Source organism: Sminthopsis crassicaudata, chromosome 5 (assembly GCF_048593235.1).
Source record: "Sminthopsis crassicaudata isolate SCR6 chromosome 5, ASM4859323v1, whole genome shotgun sequence".
Taxonomy (NCBI): Eukaryota; Metazoa; Chordata; class Mammalia; order Dasyuromorphia; family Dasyuridae; genus Sminthopsis; species Sminthopsis crassicaudata.
The window spans coordinates 8,332,055-8,353,025 of NC_133621.1; the positions used below are offsets into that span (position 1 = coordinate 8,332,055).

General features: G+C 36.7%; 1 long non-coding RNA gene across 1 annotated transcript in view; it reads left to right on the forward strand.

The window, feature by feature from the left end:
- The window catches only part of LOC141543519 (uncharacterized), a 68,661-nt gene that overhangs the window by 12,959 nt on the left and 34,731 nt on the right, over positions 1-20,971 (forward strand). The window lies entirely within an intron of this gene.

A 20,971-nucleotide genomic window follows, 5' to 3' on the forward strand; every position in this document is an offset into this window, starting at 1 on the left:
GATGGAGGAAGGAAGAGATGAAGGAAGGAAGGAATAAAGGGAGAAAAGGATAAAAGAAAGAAAGAGATGGAAGAAGGAAGGGATGAAAAAAGAAGAAAGGGATGAAAGAAAGAAGGAAGGAAAGGGTTTGAGGGGGATGTTCTCTATGGTTCTGGAGTCCCACTTCTGCATTGGCACAGAGTGCAATAATAGGGAAGTTTGGATTCAGGGGAAATTGGATTCATGTTCTGTCTTTCTGAGCCCTAGTTTTCTCATCTGTAAAATGGGCTTTGCAAGTTTGGGGTGGCTTTCTTTCACAGCTGCCAGAAGGATGAAGACACTAATATAGACAAGCATTTTGTCATCCTCAAGGCCCTTGAGAAATGACACTTGTTTTTATTAGGAGAAAGAGCTTGTGAGTCCTAGAGACAGGACTCACTTGGCAGATTTATTAGGCACCTACTGTATGGAGCAGTAACAGTGTGACAAAGGGCTTGGAATGAGGAAGGCTTGGATTCAAATCCTGCTGCTGACACAGGCTGCCTCCATGACTCTGTGCAAGTCACTAAACCTCGCAGTGTCCCTGAGAAGGCACCAAGACTCAGCGGCAGAGCAGGTGGCCACCAGCACTGGGAGCAGGGCTTTCCTCTGCCCTGCATCGATGAAATCATGGGTCTCTTCCCCTAGATGTGCCATGAACCCCACTGGTGAGGTACTAGGGAGGAACAAAGAAAACAGTTCTCAGGTTTTTCCTTGGAGTAGCTACCTTTGAACACAGGAAAAGAGGGAAATTCAACATGCAGAGAACTGCATTGCAAAGCACTTCATCAGCCTCAAAGTACTAGACAGAAACTAGCTCTGCTTATTGCTCAAGTTGTGATCAGTGAGATGCAAGAGATTAAAAAAAGACAAGATCCTTCCTACCCTGGGAAATCAGGGAGGGCTTCCTGGGAGAGGGGGTCTTTCTTTTAATGTTTGGTAGTGTTTCAAAAGATTTATTGAACTTTTCTGAACCCTCAAAATCTTTAAAGACCAGCGAATCTGCATTTAGAAGTATGGTAGTGATGGTTTTTATGAATATAAGAAGCAGATTCAATGTGAGTTAAGTCCAACATTTAATAGAGTGTGTATGTGTGTGTTCACATGTGTGTTGATGCGTAAGTAAAATTTCTATCAATTTTTTGTATGTGTGTAGGTATATAGAAAAGAATTTTCAATTTCTTTTTTCACTAGCGCTCAACAGTGCTTTTTGTATTTCTTCTTATTGTGTTTGTTTCATTTGTCTGCTTTCTTTGGGCTCTACCTGCACCAGGACTGGAAGATATTCATGGCTCTTTGTTGTTCTGGGCACAAGGGCCAAGCACTCATGAAGCCACCTTGAGAGGTTGATGGTATAGGGTATAAGATGGCACACAGCGATGAGTTAAGATTTATAAAGCACTTAGCAGAGCTCCTCCACATAGTAGGTGCTTAATAAATACTTGTTTCCTGCTCTTTGCTAATGGACAGAACATGAGACACTGTCAATGCAGATTGGATCCAAATGGGGCCCGACTGTGATGGGGTGAGAAAGTTGGCATGTTATGTGGCAAGTGATTGGGATAATCACCAAGCACTAACAGGATTCCTTTGATACCAATTTAAATGATGAAGCAAAAAGAGGAGGATCTAGAAAATGGACAATCTAGAAGTGATGAGGTTCAGAGAAATTGCAGAAACTATAGAAAAGAAGGAGGATGATACACAAACATGATGATGCTCATAGGAATTGGCTCCTGATTCACCAAGCACTTATGGAATATTTACTATGTTTAAGATACCATATTGGATCTAGGGGTTGAGGGAGATAGGAGACTCACTTCTGAAGTTCCAAGCTTGCGTGACTATAAGAAAGGTGGTTCCATCAACAGAAATAGGGAAGTCAATGGAAGATTTGGTAGAAGGAAGAATGAGATGCTGGAGGGATGTGTCAGGAAGGAGAGATGCCCAGCAAGCAGGAGAACATTTGGGATCAGCATCCAGATCTCAAGCTCAGCTCAGCCCAGGCAGTCACCAGGAAGTGGGATAGTTACTATTAGTTGTTGGATTACACTTTGGAAAATGGCGGAAAAAAATGACTACTTAAGTTTTTAATTTTATTTTATCTTTTAGTGTTTAAATTAAAACCTTAAATATTGTTATCTAAATAGATAAACAATATGATATGAATATATATCAATATGTATCAATATACACAATAAATAGATATAAACTATGTTTTTGCTCATTGGAGACAGATTAAGTTATTAAAAATAACATTTAATTTATTCTTTTGTTTTCATACCAATGTTATTTCAGGATATGCTGTCCTGGACAACTTCTCCTTCTCCTAAAACAGTTATGCCGGAACAATTGAAACAGTGCCTTCCCTAATGATGTATATATACAGCACTCTGCCCAGGCAGTCCCCTGCTTCTCTGAGGGAGAGGAGCCTTCCAGCCTTCCAGTTCTAAGATCACAATCACATGACTCTTTCTTCCCTTGTTGAACTCATCATTGTGCCTCTTTTTTTTTTTTCCTGACTGCTGTTTTTATTCCATATAAGTTCACATAAAGATTGCTTAAGTACCTTGGAACTACGTCATCCTCTCCATTCCTTACAATGCAGTAATATACATACGTGGCACTTTGTCCCCAGCCAATGAGCATCCTCTTTGTTTCAAGTTTTTTTGCATGCACACACACACACACACACACACACACACAGGTGCACACATTGCTTAGAATATTTGAGTATATTTGGGGTCTTTCTGTCTGTCTTTGACCTCTTTAAGGCACATGCCGGCAATGGGCTGGATCAAAGGGTATAAAGAAATTAAAATTTTGATCTCCATAATCCCAAATATTTATTCAGATGCTTAGTCCAATTTACACCTTCATCACCACAATGATATGTTTGTTTCCCCACAATCCCTCCAACATCATCAATTTTCCTTTTTTTGAGGGGAATATCTCTGGTATTTTGAAGAGTATGATGTAAAACCTTTGAGATATCTTAGATTCTCTCAGCCATGATTTAGAGCATTTTTTCACGTAGCCGTTTATCATCTGCAAATCTTTTGACAACTTTACCTATTGGGGAATGCCTCTTTGCCTTCCATATTTTGGTGTCGATTACTAATTTATCTTGACTATTAGACATTTAATGTTATTTGATGGAAACATTTTTTTTCTTCACTGTACAGAGCCCCTCTTATTCTCTCAGTATCATTTTTATTCATGGAAAATATTTATAATTTAATGTATTGAATTATATACTTGATCTTTTCAACCTCTAGACAAATTTATGAAAGGTCCTTCTTTTTTACTTTCCTGTGATTTCTTTATGGTCTGACTTCTAAAATATTCAGTTGTATATATCCTTTTGGGGCTTTGTGGAGCATAAGATGTTGTATGGTTATGTCTGATTGTCTAAGTCTATTTTTGCCACATTGCTTTCTGTTTTCCCCAGTTATTTTAAAATGGGGGATTCTCCTAAGAACCAGGCTAATATGAAGGGCCAGTTAAAGTACATGTGTTCTGGTTCCTGTTTAGAAAAGTTTCCATTTGCAACAGCTTGGTCAACCTCCTCAATGCTTTTAGTATGATTTTGGCAAATTAGTTGGGGAAAAAAAAAACCTTCTCCCCTGTAAAAAAAAAAGTAATTTCTGTTGTTGCTTGTCAGTGGTGAGTTGAAATAGCTAAAAACTACCAAAAAAGCTTCCTTCTGAAAATATTTGAATGATTCAAAAAACCCCTATTTTTAAAGGTTGGTATTTTTCTGTATGGTATTTTGGGATTTTGTCTTTATTAGGAAGTTGGTAGGGAAGAGATTCCAAGGAAGGGAGGAGGTAGAATCATAGATCTAAGTCTAGAAAGGAGAACTTCCAGTTTATCTAATCAAACCCCTCAGTTTATAGGTAAGGAAACTGAGACTGAGAAATAGAAAATCATTTACTTGCCCAGGGTCATACAGGTAAACATGGCACAGTCCAGATTTAACATCCAGGTCATTGGCAGATTTAGCTGTTTATGTAAGGGAGTCGGTTGTTAATTTTTTAGCGTTCCCATGGATATGCCTAAGGGCGGCTAGGGCATTTTATCTGAGCTGGGTACAGGCTGTCCAATCACCATGCATGTGAGCACGTCTCTGAAAACAAGTCACAATGTGGTGCACATGAAGAAAATTTGTATGTTTTAATTTTGTCTATGAAAAAAGAGCAAGTCCCTGGTATTTATAATCACATGTTATGTTCTCCTAATATGGAGAGGCCAGAACTCTGGAGAAATCTACTTGAAACAAGGATACTTACAACAAGGTGTTAACTCAGTGGAATTGATGAAATGATGGTTCTCTTAGTACTTAGCATGGTGACATAATGGTTTTCTAGTTCACACATATTCAGTATGCTGTAATGCTGTAATTGTACTAAGGTATATAAGGTCTGAGAAGGACTGGAAATGAGACATTCCATCCTTGACCATCCTCTGGTGGCTCTCCTGCCTCCTGCACTCCTCAACTAAGATCAAAACTATAATAGACACAGACTGTAAAGGCTCTAGACTCTATTCCTGACGATCCTCATGGTGTCTATCCTGCTGAGACCAAGGACCATCCAGAAAGCTAGCCCAAACATTACACCTATACACATATTTATATTTATAAATTATAATCCCCAGTTAACGTGAGCAGTTTGCATTTATGAGAAAATGCGCTAGAAGCTACCTCCAAGATGATGAGGATCAACCTCCAAATTTTATAGAGGAGGACCTTGAAGCGCAGAGAGTGAATGATCATCCCAAGCTCACCTGGAGAATTAGTGGCAGAGTCAAGTCCTCTAGTGGGGTGGACTTTTACATTTGGGACCTTGAGGGATATACCCAACTGTATCAATTGAGTGGCTAGTCTGGCTTGGGTGCTTGAGGCACATGATTGTCTTTGTGAGTTCAGGTCTGTTTCTGTAAACAATCGATAGATAATTTGTGTGAGTAACATAAGTCTCAGTGGCCAGGCGGATGGGAGCATGAGTGAAATAAGGATTGCCATTCCACTCTTGGGAAAACCAGCTTGCTGGAGAGAGAGCCAGCTGAGGAGGCAGCAAGAACCAGCTTCAAGTGTTTCTTCTGATACAATCTGGCTTCAGATTGAATTTGAGCTATTTCTATTTATTGATCTCACTTTATTTTAACATGGATGAGTGTGTGTGTATATACATTTGTGCATGTGTGTGAGTGCTCACTGAACTAAAGGAAAGTGAGACTGAAAGCCAAGTCCACATCATCTGCCCAGTGGTACATCAAAATATTGCCAAGATAACTAGTACCCCTATAGATTCTCTGCTAGTTGAACTCTTTCTTGCCCTCAGGAAGGGTGAGCCAATGGACCAGGCTTGGCTTTTGCTTTGAGAAGTCTGTTCTGGTACAGAAAGTGATGGACTTGGAAGTCCAAAAGGCCTGGCTTCAAATGCTACCTCCAACCCCTATTTGCTGCGAGGGAGTCACTGCTGAGTTTGTTTCATGAGCATCAAAATGGACCTAACATGTACAGAACCTCCTTGCTAAGGCTGCTGGGAAGCCCAAATGAAATCATCTACAGGAAACATTTGGCAAAAGTGAAAGTGCTGTTAAACCTGAGCTATCGATGATGACATTCTCTCTGCACTCCATTAAAAATGAAAGGGGGGTAATGAAAATTATAATTGATTGGTAATAAGTTTCTTTTATCCACCCTGCAGTAGTTCATAGAACATTAAGTGTAAAAGAATGACGGCAGACTGGTGACTTGTTCATGGGGCATTTCTGCACAAATCCCTTCCGAGAAGATGAATATAATTCCAAAGCCCGTGGAAAAAGTACAGAGGACTTGTTTGCTTATCGCTGGCCCTGGGCTGTAGATGGATTTCCAAAGGATGTTTGGTCCCTGGTTATGGTAATCCTGGGGCAAATAAAGTGAAGAAGAGCTGTCAGCGTAGGACTCGAGAGGGATCGATTAAAACTTTCCCCACACTGGGCTAGACCAGAATCTCCTTGAGGTCAGGAGGTATTTTCTGTTTATCTTCGTATCTCCAGAACCTAGCAGAGTGACTGGCACATAGAAGGCACTTAATAAATGCTTGTTTATTGATCTTGCATGCCAATCTGGGCCGACTCCAGGCTCCGTTTTGAATACTTGAAGTCATTAAGTCCCGAGGAAACGCCTGCTTCCTTAGTAAGGAAGGTAGAGGAGTTGGCAGAGGCGTCTGTGAAACTCAATATCCAGTAGACCATCCTTCATTCCAACGGTATTTTTAGATGTTACCAAAGTGCTGTTATATTTATAGTGGAGACACTAAGTTTCCTCTTCAATATGCAAACTAGCTACATGAGCTGGATCTGTGAGCTGGAGCCTCCATCAGCCCTGTACATTAGAGTTTCTGGTCCAAAGTGGGGCCATTTTAAAGAGGAGGATTTTGGGGTCACAGGGGACTGGTGTTGGTTTTGAAAGGATGGGGAAGGAAGCTTGCAGTGGAGGAGTCAGACTCCATCGGGCTCCTTTGGTCACTACATTGGGGAAGCACGTGAAGTCAGCCAGGATATGGGCTGCCATATCCAACCATGGGGCTTCCTGGGAATGTCCTGTGTCTCGGGTAGGGCAAGGGCACATCCTTGGCAGAAATGCCTTGGGCTCTCCTTGCCAGGGTTGGATGACTGACTGTGCCATTTCTAGGCTGAAGAAAATCATTGTTGGAGAGATGGTGGAAACCTCACAGGCCTCCCTATTCAATTCTTATTTTAGAAAGAAGAAATTTGTCACAAATCCCACACACAGGGAGCAGAAAAGGCAGCGCTGGAACTCAGATCACCTTGCCTCTAAATCTGATGCCCCCCACTACTGGCATCCATGCTCCATGTAGATGTTGTTTCAGAGAGGGGACACCATTTTACAGATGAGGATACTGGGGGTCACCTGGCTATTGGGTGTCAAAGGTAGTCTGGGAGGAGGGGTTGGAAAAGAGAGGGTATACACATGACACATGTTTGCACACACAGGGTTTTATAGGGGTGAATGTTGAAAACTATATATGTGTTTTGAAAATTAAAAAAAAAAAGTTTTTTTTAAAAGCTTTTAATAAAGGTCTGGGACGATAGGTCACTCTTCATTCTATGTCCAGTGTTTGGTCACCAGCCTGAAACCCCCCTGACTAGCATGGTCAGAAACTGAAATGTCGGTCCCATCAGGAAGGTAGATTTTGTTGGAAAGCCTCAAAATCCAACATTGGCCTGTGGCCAAGTTCATCCTGAGGCTTAACAGGGTCCTTGAAGGGGAAAGAAATATACTTGGGGTTGGGAAGTCTGTCAGAGTGGGCTGATTCCCACTAGACTCAGGGCCCATCCCTTGGGAAGGCCAGTAGGCCTTCTTGGATCCATCTTCAGAGTACATGGATGGAACCTGCTCTTCCTATTTCTCTGGGATAATAAATATATTTGGGGGTTCTACACTCTATGTTCCCCCAGCCAGGGGTGTTTCTTCAGTCCATCCATGGCTTCTCCCAGGTAGATCTTGTTAAGTGTTCTCATCAATTTTCAACCAGTGTGTGGCTATCTCTATATCTCTGTCCATATGTGTGCACATGTCCACATATATACAGATATATGCACACAGATTGCACCCTGTGACTGGCAATCATCTGAGGAGTGAAAATACACACACACATGCAATATGTAGTATACACATGTATATAATATAGACATATTCGTGTATTTAGCTATATATATGCCCATATGTGTGTACGTGTCCATATATATGTAGACACATGCACACATATTGTACCCTATGACTATCGATCATCTGAGGAGTTGAAATACAACACACATACAATGTTTATGTATACACACATGTATAATATATGCATAATATATACATATTTGTGTGTTTAGCTATATATCTGCCCATATATATGTACATGTCCACATATATGTAGACATATGCACACATATTATAGCCTGTGACTATCAATCATCTGAGGAGTTGAAATACACGTGCATATATAATGTACACATATATACATACATACACACACATACATATACCTATACATATATATTTAGATTAGATTTGTGATTTCATTAGTTTTGGGAACGCCAGGGAAGACACCCCCTTGTCCTCTACCATTTAAGAATGGCACCTTTCCTCCCCCTTGGAGTCTTGGAGAGTTGACTTCGCCAGGGAATGATTTGCTCAGGATCCCGTGGTACCAGAGTCAGGGACTGAAGCCAGTTCTTTCTAACTCTGATGCCAGCTTTCTGATCCTTTTACTACCTCAGGGATAGCACCGTGGGGCCCAGAACATTGAAGGATCCCCTTTTTTGCTTGGTTATGTTCCTGATTGTGTCTTACACCAACCTTGTTGCAGTATCGGTGTGGGTCTCAAACGAGATCATATTCAGGAGGCACTAAGCACATTAGCCTGGTACATAGTGAGGATTTAATAAAGACTATTCCTTTTCTTTCCTATGTATGCTCACCCTGCGCCTTTCCAATGCCCCTTGGGAAGGAGTACAATGAAGACTGAAGAGATAACCCAGAAGGGACCCAGACTCTCTGTGTTCACATTCTCAGAAGGCAGCCATGTGTCCAAGGACCCAATTTCTTCTGCTTCTGAGAGGGCAACACAAGAATGAATGTGGGGAAGTTGCCCAAGGCCAGACTTAGGGATCATATGAAAGAGAAGAGCTGTCTGGAAGAGAACCAACAGCTTCTGAGTGACCCTGGTAAAAGCTCTACCTCCCCTGCCCTCAGCTGTTCTTGGTGATCTCTTGAGCCTCCATCTAGGTTTCTCTGGCTTTCCTGGGATGCCCCGGCAGAAGCCCACTGGCCTTTGCTGGGTATGGATGATTCTGTATTGGGTACGGATGGCACCCCTTGGGAGTGTGCCCTTGTCGCTCTGAGCCTGAGCAGTTCTGAGCTCCCTTCCATTGCTTGGATTTGCGCATGCAGCTTTCAGCCTTTCCCCATCTCTGCTGCTTTCTTGGCCCCATTCCCGACATTTCCCTCTTGTTCTCACTTATGTTCTATTAATGATTCATGGCTGAGGGGGCACGGTTTCCTTTTTTACTTCTTAGGCAATTCCCATTTTGCTCAATTCCCTCCTACTGGCTCAGAGAGAGGAAAGTTAGAGGGGTAGAGAGGGAATTGGGGGGCTCCCTTCCTTGAGGCCATCAAACGTGGCCCACATCCTGTACCAGTAGCAGGCCCATTCCAGGAACTTGGAGGAGCAAAGGCTTTAATGGTATCAGGCCCTGTGATCAGCAGCGACTTGGTCAAGTTTTGCCTTTAAATAATAGGGACAGTCCAGTCTACAAACACGTTTCTTGTGCCTGATTCTGGGTGAAGCACTGAGGTTTTGGAGAGACACCTGGACAGAGAAAGCCAGAAATTATGTGTGAGTGCTTCTTGTTCTTAAGGACTTTGTACCTAATGGGAAGACTGCATTCAGAGAAGATATATGTACAGAACAAAGTGGAAATAGCTAGCATAGGAAAGGCACTAGAGTTAAGTCATGGTCTGGGAAAGCCTTCTTGCAAAAGGTGGGGTCGTGACTGAGACCTGGAGGAAGCTGGGAAAGTGAGGAAATGGTGATGAAGAGGGATGAAGACTAGCCAGTGACATTGCCCAGAGTCAGAGATGGAGTCTTGTGTGAGAAACGGCAAAGAGGCCAGTAGCCCCTGGGTCACAGAGGACGTGGAAGAGAATAAGGAGTAAGAGTATAGGAAAGGGAAGAAAGAGTCAGGTCACTGAGAGCTTTCAAAGCTAAAAACAGAGGGTTTTAAATTTGATCCTAAGGTAATAGGGACCTTAGAATTTGTTTATTTTGGAAGAGAACTAGCGACATCACAGATTTGCAAGTGTGGAGAACTGGTGGGGAGGATGTAACATGACTAGAGCTGTGCTTGAGAATGATCGGTTTGACAGCTGATTAGAGCTGGACTAAAGTAGAAAGACTCGAGGTGGAGAAAATCCCAGAATTCTACTGTAGAATCTATAGTTGAGGTGATGAGAATGCTGACAATGTCACAGGAGAGAAGGGGGCTTCTATGAGAGATATCTTGAAGATAAAACTGATAGAACTTGGCTGCAGATTGCATGCAGGGAGTGAGTAGGAGTGAAGCATTGAGGATGACTCCCAGGTTGTGACTCAATCACCTTGGTGATTAGGAAGATGGTGTCAAGCTAGAGAAATTAGAAAAAGGGAAAGTTTGGGGAGAAGATCTGAGTTCAGTTTGAGATGAGTTGAAGATGTTTACAAATTAAGCTATTCTTTCTGTCAAGTTCACAGGTCATAGATTTAGAATTGAGGAGATTGTTGAGTTAAATCTGACTGGCTTTGGCTTGTACTGGATTAAAGATTGGGAAGAAATAGGTTAAGATTCCTAATTAGTATTTATTAGCTGTTATCCTGGATGAGTCACATATCCTTTCAAATCATTGGGTTCCTCATCTGAAGTTTTAGATACCCAATAGAAAAGAATTGTTGAATCCATTTTTTTGGCTTGGAGATGAGATGCAGAACTACAAACAAACAAAAAGGAAAACAGCCAAAGGTCTTTGGTATTTTTTTTTAATATTGGATGATACTATTGTGAAGATTTCATTGGATTTCCAGCTCTGATAAATAATTAGCCCCCGTATTCGAGTTAACCTGCACTTTAAATCCCCACCATTTACAAGACACCATGCTTGATTCTTGGGATTCAACGATCAAAAAAATCAAGTCAATATTTTCCCACAATCAACCACAAAGCATCTTCTGTGTGCCAGATACTGTGCCAAGGGCAGGAGATGACAAAGAAAGGACAAAAACAACCTCTGTGCTCAAGAAGCTAACATTTTAGTGATGATCCCATGTACATAAATACATAGTTCATAGAAAGTAGTCTCAGTGAGAAAGGCTAGACTAATAGCCTACATCCCATGAGAGAACTCCATTTTCCATGTATGTGGAGTTAGTATTAGAAGGATTCATTGAGGTAATCTGACTTGCATTTGTTGTATTGGACTTAAAATGGGGAAGATGGGTTCAAATTTCGCTTTAGTATTTATTAGCTGCATCGTCCTGAATGAGTTACCCTTTCTAATTATTGGTTTCTTCATCTGCAAAATGAAGATTTCCTATCTCAAAGTGAAAACTCTGAGATATATCAAGTGCTTTGCCAGGATGAATCCGTTAGAGAAATAGTTATTATCTATCTAGGAAAATGAGCTAATGAAGGGTAAACTCATATTCTTTCTTCTCTCTCTCTCTCATATATGGTGAAAGGAAGAATTGTGTAATAATAGAAACTTTTTAGTATTTCTTCTTAAAAGTGAGAAGAAAATGTGGTCACGTGGTCTTATCCATTCATCTCTATCGGAAATTATTGATTGAGGCTGGTTGCGACCTCTGAGCATCTTGGTACCATGTTTTCCCCATTCTTGTAGAGATCACTATGAGATGTGGTTTAAGCTTACTCATCAAGGTTCCCTGTTAAAGACCTTACTTTCAAAAGACCAAGGTCTCCCATTGCATCCAGGACCATCTCCAGTCGTCCTGATCTGTATCTTGGCAATTGCCCCCTATGGTTCTGGAGGAGAAAGTGAGGCTGATGCATTTGCAGTGCCCACTCTCACTTAAATCCAGCTCATTTGAATATAATGACATCACCTCCCTGATGTCATGGTTCTCATAAGTGAACAATAACAATATACTTCATGGGAAGGAGTAAATCATCATTTACATTTCCCAAAGACTTCTACATTTTCCTTTCTCAGAGTCCACACTTTGCAGTCTTCCTAAGAATCTTTTGCAGCATAAGATCTTGATACATGAAATAGATGAATAAACAATTTGTCAAGGTGGTCTAGGACTAATTGCTCATCAACTTTTAAAATATATATATATATATTGTTCTGGAAATATAATTGATTTTCATTCTCCTAGACAGTTCAATTATGAGTTTGTTTTCTCACCTGTATCAGATCAGATCAGAGAAAAAGCCATAAGAATGATAAATAATTTCATTAAAGATAATGACAAGAAGAAAATGACACAACAAAATTTTGAGTTGCAGCCAAAGCACTCCTTAGGGCAATTTTTTTCCTATAAATACTTTTAGTAATAAAAATTATACAGATCAACGAATTATAAGGAGGTTACATGAAATCTTGAAGATTCTTTTTTATAATCTCCTGCATCTCTTCCTTTCTCAGAATACTTGTAACCATGGTCTTCATGCACATCCTTATCGCCTCTCTCCTGGACTGTTGCAGAAGCCTCCTAATTGGTCTCCCTAGGTCTGTCTTCTCTTTTCCAATGTGTCTTGCCTAAAACTGATATTGAAAAAGCACCAACTTGACAATTCCATTCCCCTGTTTAAGGTACTACAAACATTTTCTGTTATCTCCAAGGATAAAATAAAAACATCAAAGTCCTTCCCCTATTGTTCTTGACTGATTACACATCAGTCTCCTTCATGTATTCTATGCAGTTAGTAAACAAACATTTAGACTGGCAGCATGGTGGAGAGGGAAGTCTGGAAAATCAGGAGAGGAATGAAGGAGTGAAATTGCTGTTTTGGGTTGAAACAAAAACTCAGGCAGAATTAAGATAAGTGTTGAATAAAAGCTATCATACAGTTAGGAGTTCAGACAAGGTAATATAAAAATAAATTTAATTAAGAGATAAAGAGAGAAACTGCATTTTTGTGAAAAGGTAATAGATACTGAAATGATTTTTAAAATCATTATATATGCACTGAATGGCATAACTTTTAAATACAGAGGAAAAAAATCTAAATGAATTACATGGAGAAAAAGAGTAAAACTATAATAATAAGAGACTTCAATTTGCCCCTACTATTCTGACATAAATCTAAGGAGAAAAAGAAAAATTATAAGTACCTGAAAAGAATTTGAGAATAAAAAAGGTAGAATGTTGGCAATGTAATGGAAATAGAAAGGAAAACATGTGTCAGCTATGTATGATACCTTTATAAAAATGAATCATGTCTTAAGATATAAAAATTTTCACAAACAAATGAAGAAATATTACATATAATTTACATTAACCACAAGTTAATAAAATGTTATTAAGGGGTCTTGAGGGAAAAAGTATTTGGATCAATTGCAGACTAAATATTTTAATATTAAAGTACTAGCTCAGAGAAAAAGCCTTAAAGAATGATAAATAATTTCATTAAAGGTAATGACAAGAAGAAAATGACACAACAAAATTTTGAGTTGCAGCCAAAGCAATCCTTAGGGCAAATTTTTTTTCTATAAATACTTTTAGTAATAAAAATTATACAGTTCAATAAATTATAAATACAGTTTAAAATACAGAAAACCTCCACTAAAAAAATAGACACCAAAATAGAACTTTCAAAAATCAAGCAAGAGGTTAACAATAAGGAGAGAGAAGGGGAGGGAAGAGAAACCATTATTTAATTTAATAATGAATAAAGAGAAAAAACAAATGGCAAGTAGCAAAAATTCACAACATGATGAAATAAAGAATATTATTAGGAATTAGTTTGCTTAACCATATACCAATGCATCCAACATCTTAAATGAAATACACATTTATGCAAATACAAAATACCAAAATCAGTGGAATAAATATACAGAATCTAAATAGCACAGTTTTCAAAGGAAGAAATTGAACAGACCATTAATAAACTTCAAAGGGGGGGAGGAAACTTCAGAATCAAATGTATTTATAAGTGAATTCTATCAAATATTCACAAAACAATTCTAGTATTAGATAAAATATTTTCAAAAATATTAGAAGAAAGGAACCTACTAATTTTAAAGGATACAGATATGACTTTGATGCACAGTCTAGGTAAAATCAAAATAGAAAACTATAGAATGATATCCCTTAATGATAAACATTTTAAATAAACTAATAAAAAAGAAATCAAAACAATATATTACAAAGATTGTATTCCATGACAAATTGGATTTATATCAAGATATGCAGATTTAGTTTAATGTTATATTGGTATATAACATTATAACCATGTTAATAACAAAATAAATAAAAATATGTGATTATATTAATGTAGGGAGAAAAAACTTTTGATAAAATACAACATTCATTTCTATTTAAAAATTTGAAAACATAAGAATGAATGGATCTTTTCTTAAAATGATAGCTAGTACATATCTAAAACTATCATATACCTAAAGCTACATTATATATAACACAAACAAATTAGAATCCTTTCCCATAAAATCAAGGGTGAAACAAAGATGTCCATTGGTGCCACTGATGACATAGTACTAGAAATGTTAAGTGTGGCATTAAGACAAGGGAAAAAAATGAGGGAATAAGCACAGGTAAAGAAGAGATGAAATTATTGCTTTTTTTGCAGATGATAAGATGCTACACTTAAAAGTACTCTAAAGATTAATTGAAATGATAATTTCAACAAATATATATATATATGTAATTTAAAAATCATTTATTAGAGAAATGGGAAGGATTGTTACTCTTTACAGATAGAAGAATAGTTTGTGACAAAACATATGAAAGAGAGGATGATAGAACCTAAAATGGATACTTTTAATTACATGAAATTAAAAAAAAAATGTTTGTCCAAATCCAAAGAAAACTAAGATTAAAAGGAAAATAAGTGGGAAAAAATCTTTATAGCAAGTTTCTCTGATAAAAGAGTCATTTACAAGGTACAAGTCATTTCCAAGGTATATAAGAAACTAATTCAAGTTTATAAAAAATAAGAATCATCCCCAAAGGATAGAGGATCTAAGAATATGAATCAGTATTTCTCAAGAGAAAAAATGAAGTCTAAGCTATTTGGAATCCTATGAAAAAATTATTCCAACTCATTAAAAACTAAAGAAATTCAAATGAAGGCATTTTTGAATTCTATCTCCCACCCATCAGATTGATAGTTGACAAAAAAATGAAGGGAGTGTGGGAAAATGGGCCTTTTGAGGTACCCTTGGTGGACCTGCAAATGAGTATAAGTGCTTTAGAATGCAATTTGAAATTATAAATACAATTTTACTACACAACCTAAGTCCTTTGATCCAGATATACAGAGGAAAAGGTCTTCTCCATATAATATAGAGTAGCATTTTTTTTTTTACTTAAAACAACAATTGGAAACTAAGGAGATGTCCACAATTGGAGTATAACTGAACAAATTGTGACATGTGAATGAAATGAGATAACATGGCACTGTAAGTCATGAGGAGCATGATTTCAAGGAGAGATAGAAAGATTTGAATGAAGTGAAGCAGAGCAAAGTGAGCAGAACCATGAAAGCAATTGATGATATAACATCAATATTATAAAAATAAAAAATTGGGACTTTTATAAGTTGATGAAGTATGAAGTAAATGGAACCATGAGAAAAATATATACATTAGAAAATGTATTCAATATGGTGAAGACAAACAACTTTAATATCTCTAAGAACTATGATCAATAGAATGTTTCTAGTGGACCACTAATGAGCCATCTCATGATAGGGATGTAGCGGATTTAGAGTCCCAAGTGCATGCACTTATTCATATAGATACATATATAGTGTGTCCTTATTTATATATGTGTAGCCAATGAGGTAATTTGTTTTGCTTGACTATGCATATTTTAAAAAAGCAATTGTTTTTATTTTCTCTTTTTTTCCAGTGGGGTGAATGTCTTTAATAGACTCACAAATATGACAAACCTGTCAGTCTTTTAGAAAACCATTGTGACATCAGTCCTGATGTCAGATGGTTTATTGTCTCTGTTGTTATTCGCTTTAGCTAGAAAAAAGAAAAGAACACTATTATTTTCTGTTCCTCAGTGTTCTCATCTATAGATTGGAAATAGAAATATTCTTTCCTAGTCTACTAATATATGAAAGACTTGTGATTTCATCAACATAGAGAACTTCCAGTGTTGACAGTTCTTCCACCAAGAGATCACCAAGTCTGGGACTTACTAGACAAGATCTTATTGCAATTGTAATTGTAGGCAAATTAAAGATATGGAGAGAGAGAGAGAGAGAGAGAGAGAGAGAGAGAGAGAGAGAGAGAGAGAGAGAGAGAGAGAGAGAGAGAGAGAGAGAGAGAGAGAGAGAGAGAGAGAGAGAGCGCGCAGCCAGAATGATGAAAGATCTCTTGAATTCATGCTGTGGGAAGACTCATTGAATAAATGGGTGGTTTTTGCTCTAAAGGAAAGAAGAGGGAGAGAAAAGGAAAGGAATAGTCATTTACTTAGCACCTACCTTGTAGTATGCACTATACTAAGTGCTTTTATAAATATCTCATTTGATCCTCACAACATGTTGATGAGGTAGGTGCTATTATTATCCCCATAGCTAAAGAAACTGCAACAAGCAAAGGTAAAGTAACTAGTCCAATGTCACATAGCTATTAAAATATGAGGCTAAATTTGAATTTGGGTTCTTTTGACTCCATGTCCAGCATTCTATCTACTGTGTTAGCTATGATAGCTGTCATTAAATCCTTGAAAGACCATCTTATAAAAGAGATGATAGACTGATTCAATTTGATGTTAGGGGGCAGAATAGAGAAAAGTGGTTGGAAATTGCAAAGATCAAATTTAGGCTTGATTTCCAGAAAAAATTAATGTCAATTAAGATGGTTATTAATTCCCATAATTTTAGCTGCCCAAAATCGGAATAGAAGATCTTGGGAGATGGTGTGCTTCTTCTCAGTAGAGGCCTTCAAGAAATCAACTACCCACCTGTTGGAGATGTAGTGAGAATCAGGTTTTTTGCGATCAGATAGGTTCTGAAGTCTCTTATAGCTCTGAAATCCTAGGGTTCTGGGAATAAACTTGCCCTGTGTTATACAGTTGCTCTCTTTCTGACATCATGTTTTATATTCTGTCCACTTTACCACAGTGCCTCTGTATTTCTTCAGTAGAACTTATAAAGTGTTTCATTTTAATTTGTGACAATAAGGTTGTACAAAGATATGTGTTGGTTAGTCCTTGGATGCATATTGAATATCTGTGGGGTGATGACTGGTACCTGTCATCTTTTTTCTTTTTAGTAAGTCAATAGTGCTCTTTGGGCAAAAAGCTATTTGAAATATACGGGGGATGATCAGTGCCTTTGGTTTCCTCAGAGAAAATGGGCATTAATAGCCTGTTTTGCAAATTGGAACAAAGATAGTAACATCATTTTCACAGTCCCAGCTGGCAAGTGAGTCACACACTGTCCACATGTTGGTGTGGTAGAAGGCAAGGGATGTTTGGCTCCACAGAATCAAATGATACACAATAGACTGCTGATAAAATTACATATTAACAAGCAGGAGGTGCCCTTGTCTGCCAATTAGTGCTGTTTCAATCAATTTTGATTCTAATTCTGGCATTTTCTAGTAAACTACACCAGGGGAAAGTTATGCCCTAACAGAACCAGGAACAACAATAGATAAATTGGCTATAATATACATAGAAAAAAAATCAAGCTTTTATATAATTCTTTAAAATATGTACATTCATCCCCCCCATACCCATGTGTGTGTGTATACAAACATAAAAGATCTTTTTTTTTAAACTTTTATTTATTTATTTATTTTTTGTTTGATATTAGTGATATTGTGTGATTTCTTTTTTATTTTATTAATTTTATAATTATGCATTTTTGACAGTATATATGCATGAGTAATTTTTTATAACATTATCCCTTGTATTCATTTTTCCAGATTTTCCCCTCCTTCCCTCTACTCCCTCCCCTAGATGACAGACAATCTCATACATTTTACATGTATTACAGTATAACCTAGATATAATATATGCACACACAAAAGATCTTAAGCCAAACTCAAAAAAAGGATATAGAAGTAGCTATAAAGAACTTAGAAAATTTTTAATAAAAGTGTGTTGGTGGATTCACAGGAAAATTCTAACCTAATTGATTTCTGGAAAAAATGGTTAATGCTAATTGAGATTGTTATTTCATCTCATTAATTGGAATTGCCCCAAATATCATGAAATATCCATGTAAAGCACATTATATGTGATTGAGATATACTGGAAGCTTTTCAAAGAAAGTCACTAGTAAAGCAGGGAAGTCCAGCTTTCCTACTATTATTTTCTATAATTCTAGGAAACTTAGCAGTACAGTATGAAAAGAGAAAGAAATTAAAGCATAAAAGGAGAAGTGACAAAAATTATTCCCATTTAATGATGACATTGTAGTCTACTTAGAAAATCAAGTTATTTTCAAGGAAACTAATCTATTTAATAGCTTCAGGAGAATTGTAGAATACAAAAAGAATCACTAAAATCAACAGCATAATAGCAAAATCAAAAGGCAATAAGAGAAAGAGAATTTCCATTCAAAAGAATTACAAAATAAAAAATAAAAAAAGTCAATATTCCAAAGCATACTTAATCTTTGTACAAATTAGATTACAAAATTATTGTTAAGGAAATGAAGGACAGCTCAAATTCCTGGAAGAATGTGAGGTGCTAATGGATGGGCTATGGTGATATAATAAAAGCAGTACTGCTTAAGGTTAATTCTCCGTTTTAGCAAAACACCAAAGTAATACAATTCATTTGGAGAAAGAAAAGATGTAGACTCTCAGAGAAATAAGAGGTAAAGGTAGAAATGATGGGGAAATTACACTTTTTTGATCTCTAAAGCATCAATGATCAAAATAATTTGGTATTGATTAAAAGAAAATAACAGCAGCAGCAGTAGTAGAATAGTCTAGAAAAAATCAGAATAAAAAGTAATGAAAACCAGTCTTTGATAACAAACAAATTATTAAGGAAAGAACTCATTGACAAAAAATACTAGAAAAAATAGAAAATATTGTGGAAGAAATTAGATTTAGACCAACATCTTATAGAATATTCTATAAAAAACTTTAAATTTTATATATCACCTGAGTATTAAAAGTCATACCATAAAATTATTGGAAGAGAAATACTTTCACAGCTATGGATAGGGCATAAATTCTTAGATGAATAAGGGATAGAGGCAACTGGAAAAATAAAATAGATAACTCTGATTGCATGAAATTTAAAAGCTTTTGTACAAACAAAATCAATACATCTAGCAACAGTAGGGAAGCAGGTGACTGGGAAAAAATTGCATAAGTTTTTCTGGTAAGGGTTTGCTATTCAAGGTATATAAGCAATTAAATATGTGAGGCCAAAAATAAATTTCTAATGGCTAAATGGTCACAGAACATGAACAAATAGTTCTCAAAAGAATTTCAAACTATTAACATAATACAATAGAGTCCTCCAAATCATTAATAATAATAAAAATGAAAATTAAAAAAAAAGAATCCTAAGGTTTCATCTCCCACCCAACAAATGGCAAAGATGGGAATAGTTAGTATCACAGAATTTGTGAAAAGACAGGGGTGCTGTTATACTTGCAATAAATATTTATGCAATAGATCTGAAAAATAATTTGGAATTACATAAATAAAATGACTAAAAATCCATACCCTTTGACCCAGGGATTCTACTACTAAACACAAATCTTTTTAAACAATTTTTTTTGTAAGTAAAAAGCTTTAATAAAATAAAATAATAAATTAAAAAAAACAAAACAAAAAACAAATTACCTTTTATTACTTCCTCTTCCCCCAGGTATACAGCAATCCTTGGATAGTTTGGTATCACATTAAATTAAACTATTTTTAATAGGCTTTTTATTTTCAAAATACTTACAAAACAGTTTTCAACATTCACCCTTGCAAAACCTTGTGTTCCAAATTTTTCTCCCTCCTTCCCCCACTCCCCTCCTATACTCCTAAGTAATTCAATATGATTTAAACATGTGCAATTCTTCTAAATATATTTCTAAATTTATCCTGCTAAGCACATATCTTAAGGAAATGAGTAACAAAAAGTGTAGTTGCATGTATTCCAAAATATTTGTAACAGTACTTTTTGTAGTAAACAAAAACAAAACAAAGAATCAAGATTGGAATCTGGTGATTATAATGACCAAGTTAAGCACCAAAGCATAAATATGAAACCTTCATAAAGCAAGTTATAAAATGTTGTATATACTATTATAATTTGTTGATGCTGTGGTTAACTTTTTTAGACTGTTTAAATTTGTTTCTTTATTATAAAAAATGACTCTCAGAGTAGGAGAGAAGGAAAGAGTATACTGGAAAATGAAGATATTTAAAAACAAAACATTTCTTTTTAATGTTATAAAAAGTCATTTAATCAAACAGGCAAAAATCAAACAGCAAAAAAAAAAAAAAAAAAAATGGAAATATAAGTTCAAGGAAGATACAAAGAAGTAGTGATTAAGGTCATCATCTACCAAGTCTTGTCCTTCATCCTTTGACATCCTTTGAAATGTTTAAAATTTGTATTTTTTTCCCCCCTGAGGCTGGGGTTAAGTGACTTGCCCAGGGTCACACAGCTAGGAAGTGTTAAGTGTCTGAGATCATATTTGAACTCAGGTCCTCCTGAATTCAGGTCTGGTGCTCTATCTACTGCGCCACCTAGCTGCCCCCAAAATTTGTATTTTTAATTAGCAAATATTTATTTCTCTCCTTATTGTTTTCCATTTAAAAAATGGAAAAACAAACTCCTTACAGCAAATGTACTTAATCAAGCAAAACAGATTTTTGTGTCAGATGCATTCTTGCATGCAAAAGTGTTCTATTCTACATCTTGAACAGCTCCCTCTCTATCAAGAGGTGGATAGCATAAAACATCCTTTAAAAAGAGAAAATTTGATTCTTGCCATTGTGTTCTTTCTCTCTTAGGTAGTACTCAAAGATAAGTAGTCATGATAATACGTTATCTTTCTTCCACACAAGTTTTAAGCAGATGTAGATTTTTCAACCAGCAACAATGTAATAAATAAATCGAGAAGCCTGGGACTACTGAATTTTGGAGACAGTCTCTTCATCCCTATTTATTATATTAAAAAACAACAACAAATACAAACAATACTTATGTAAGCATTTTAAGTTTTTTTT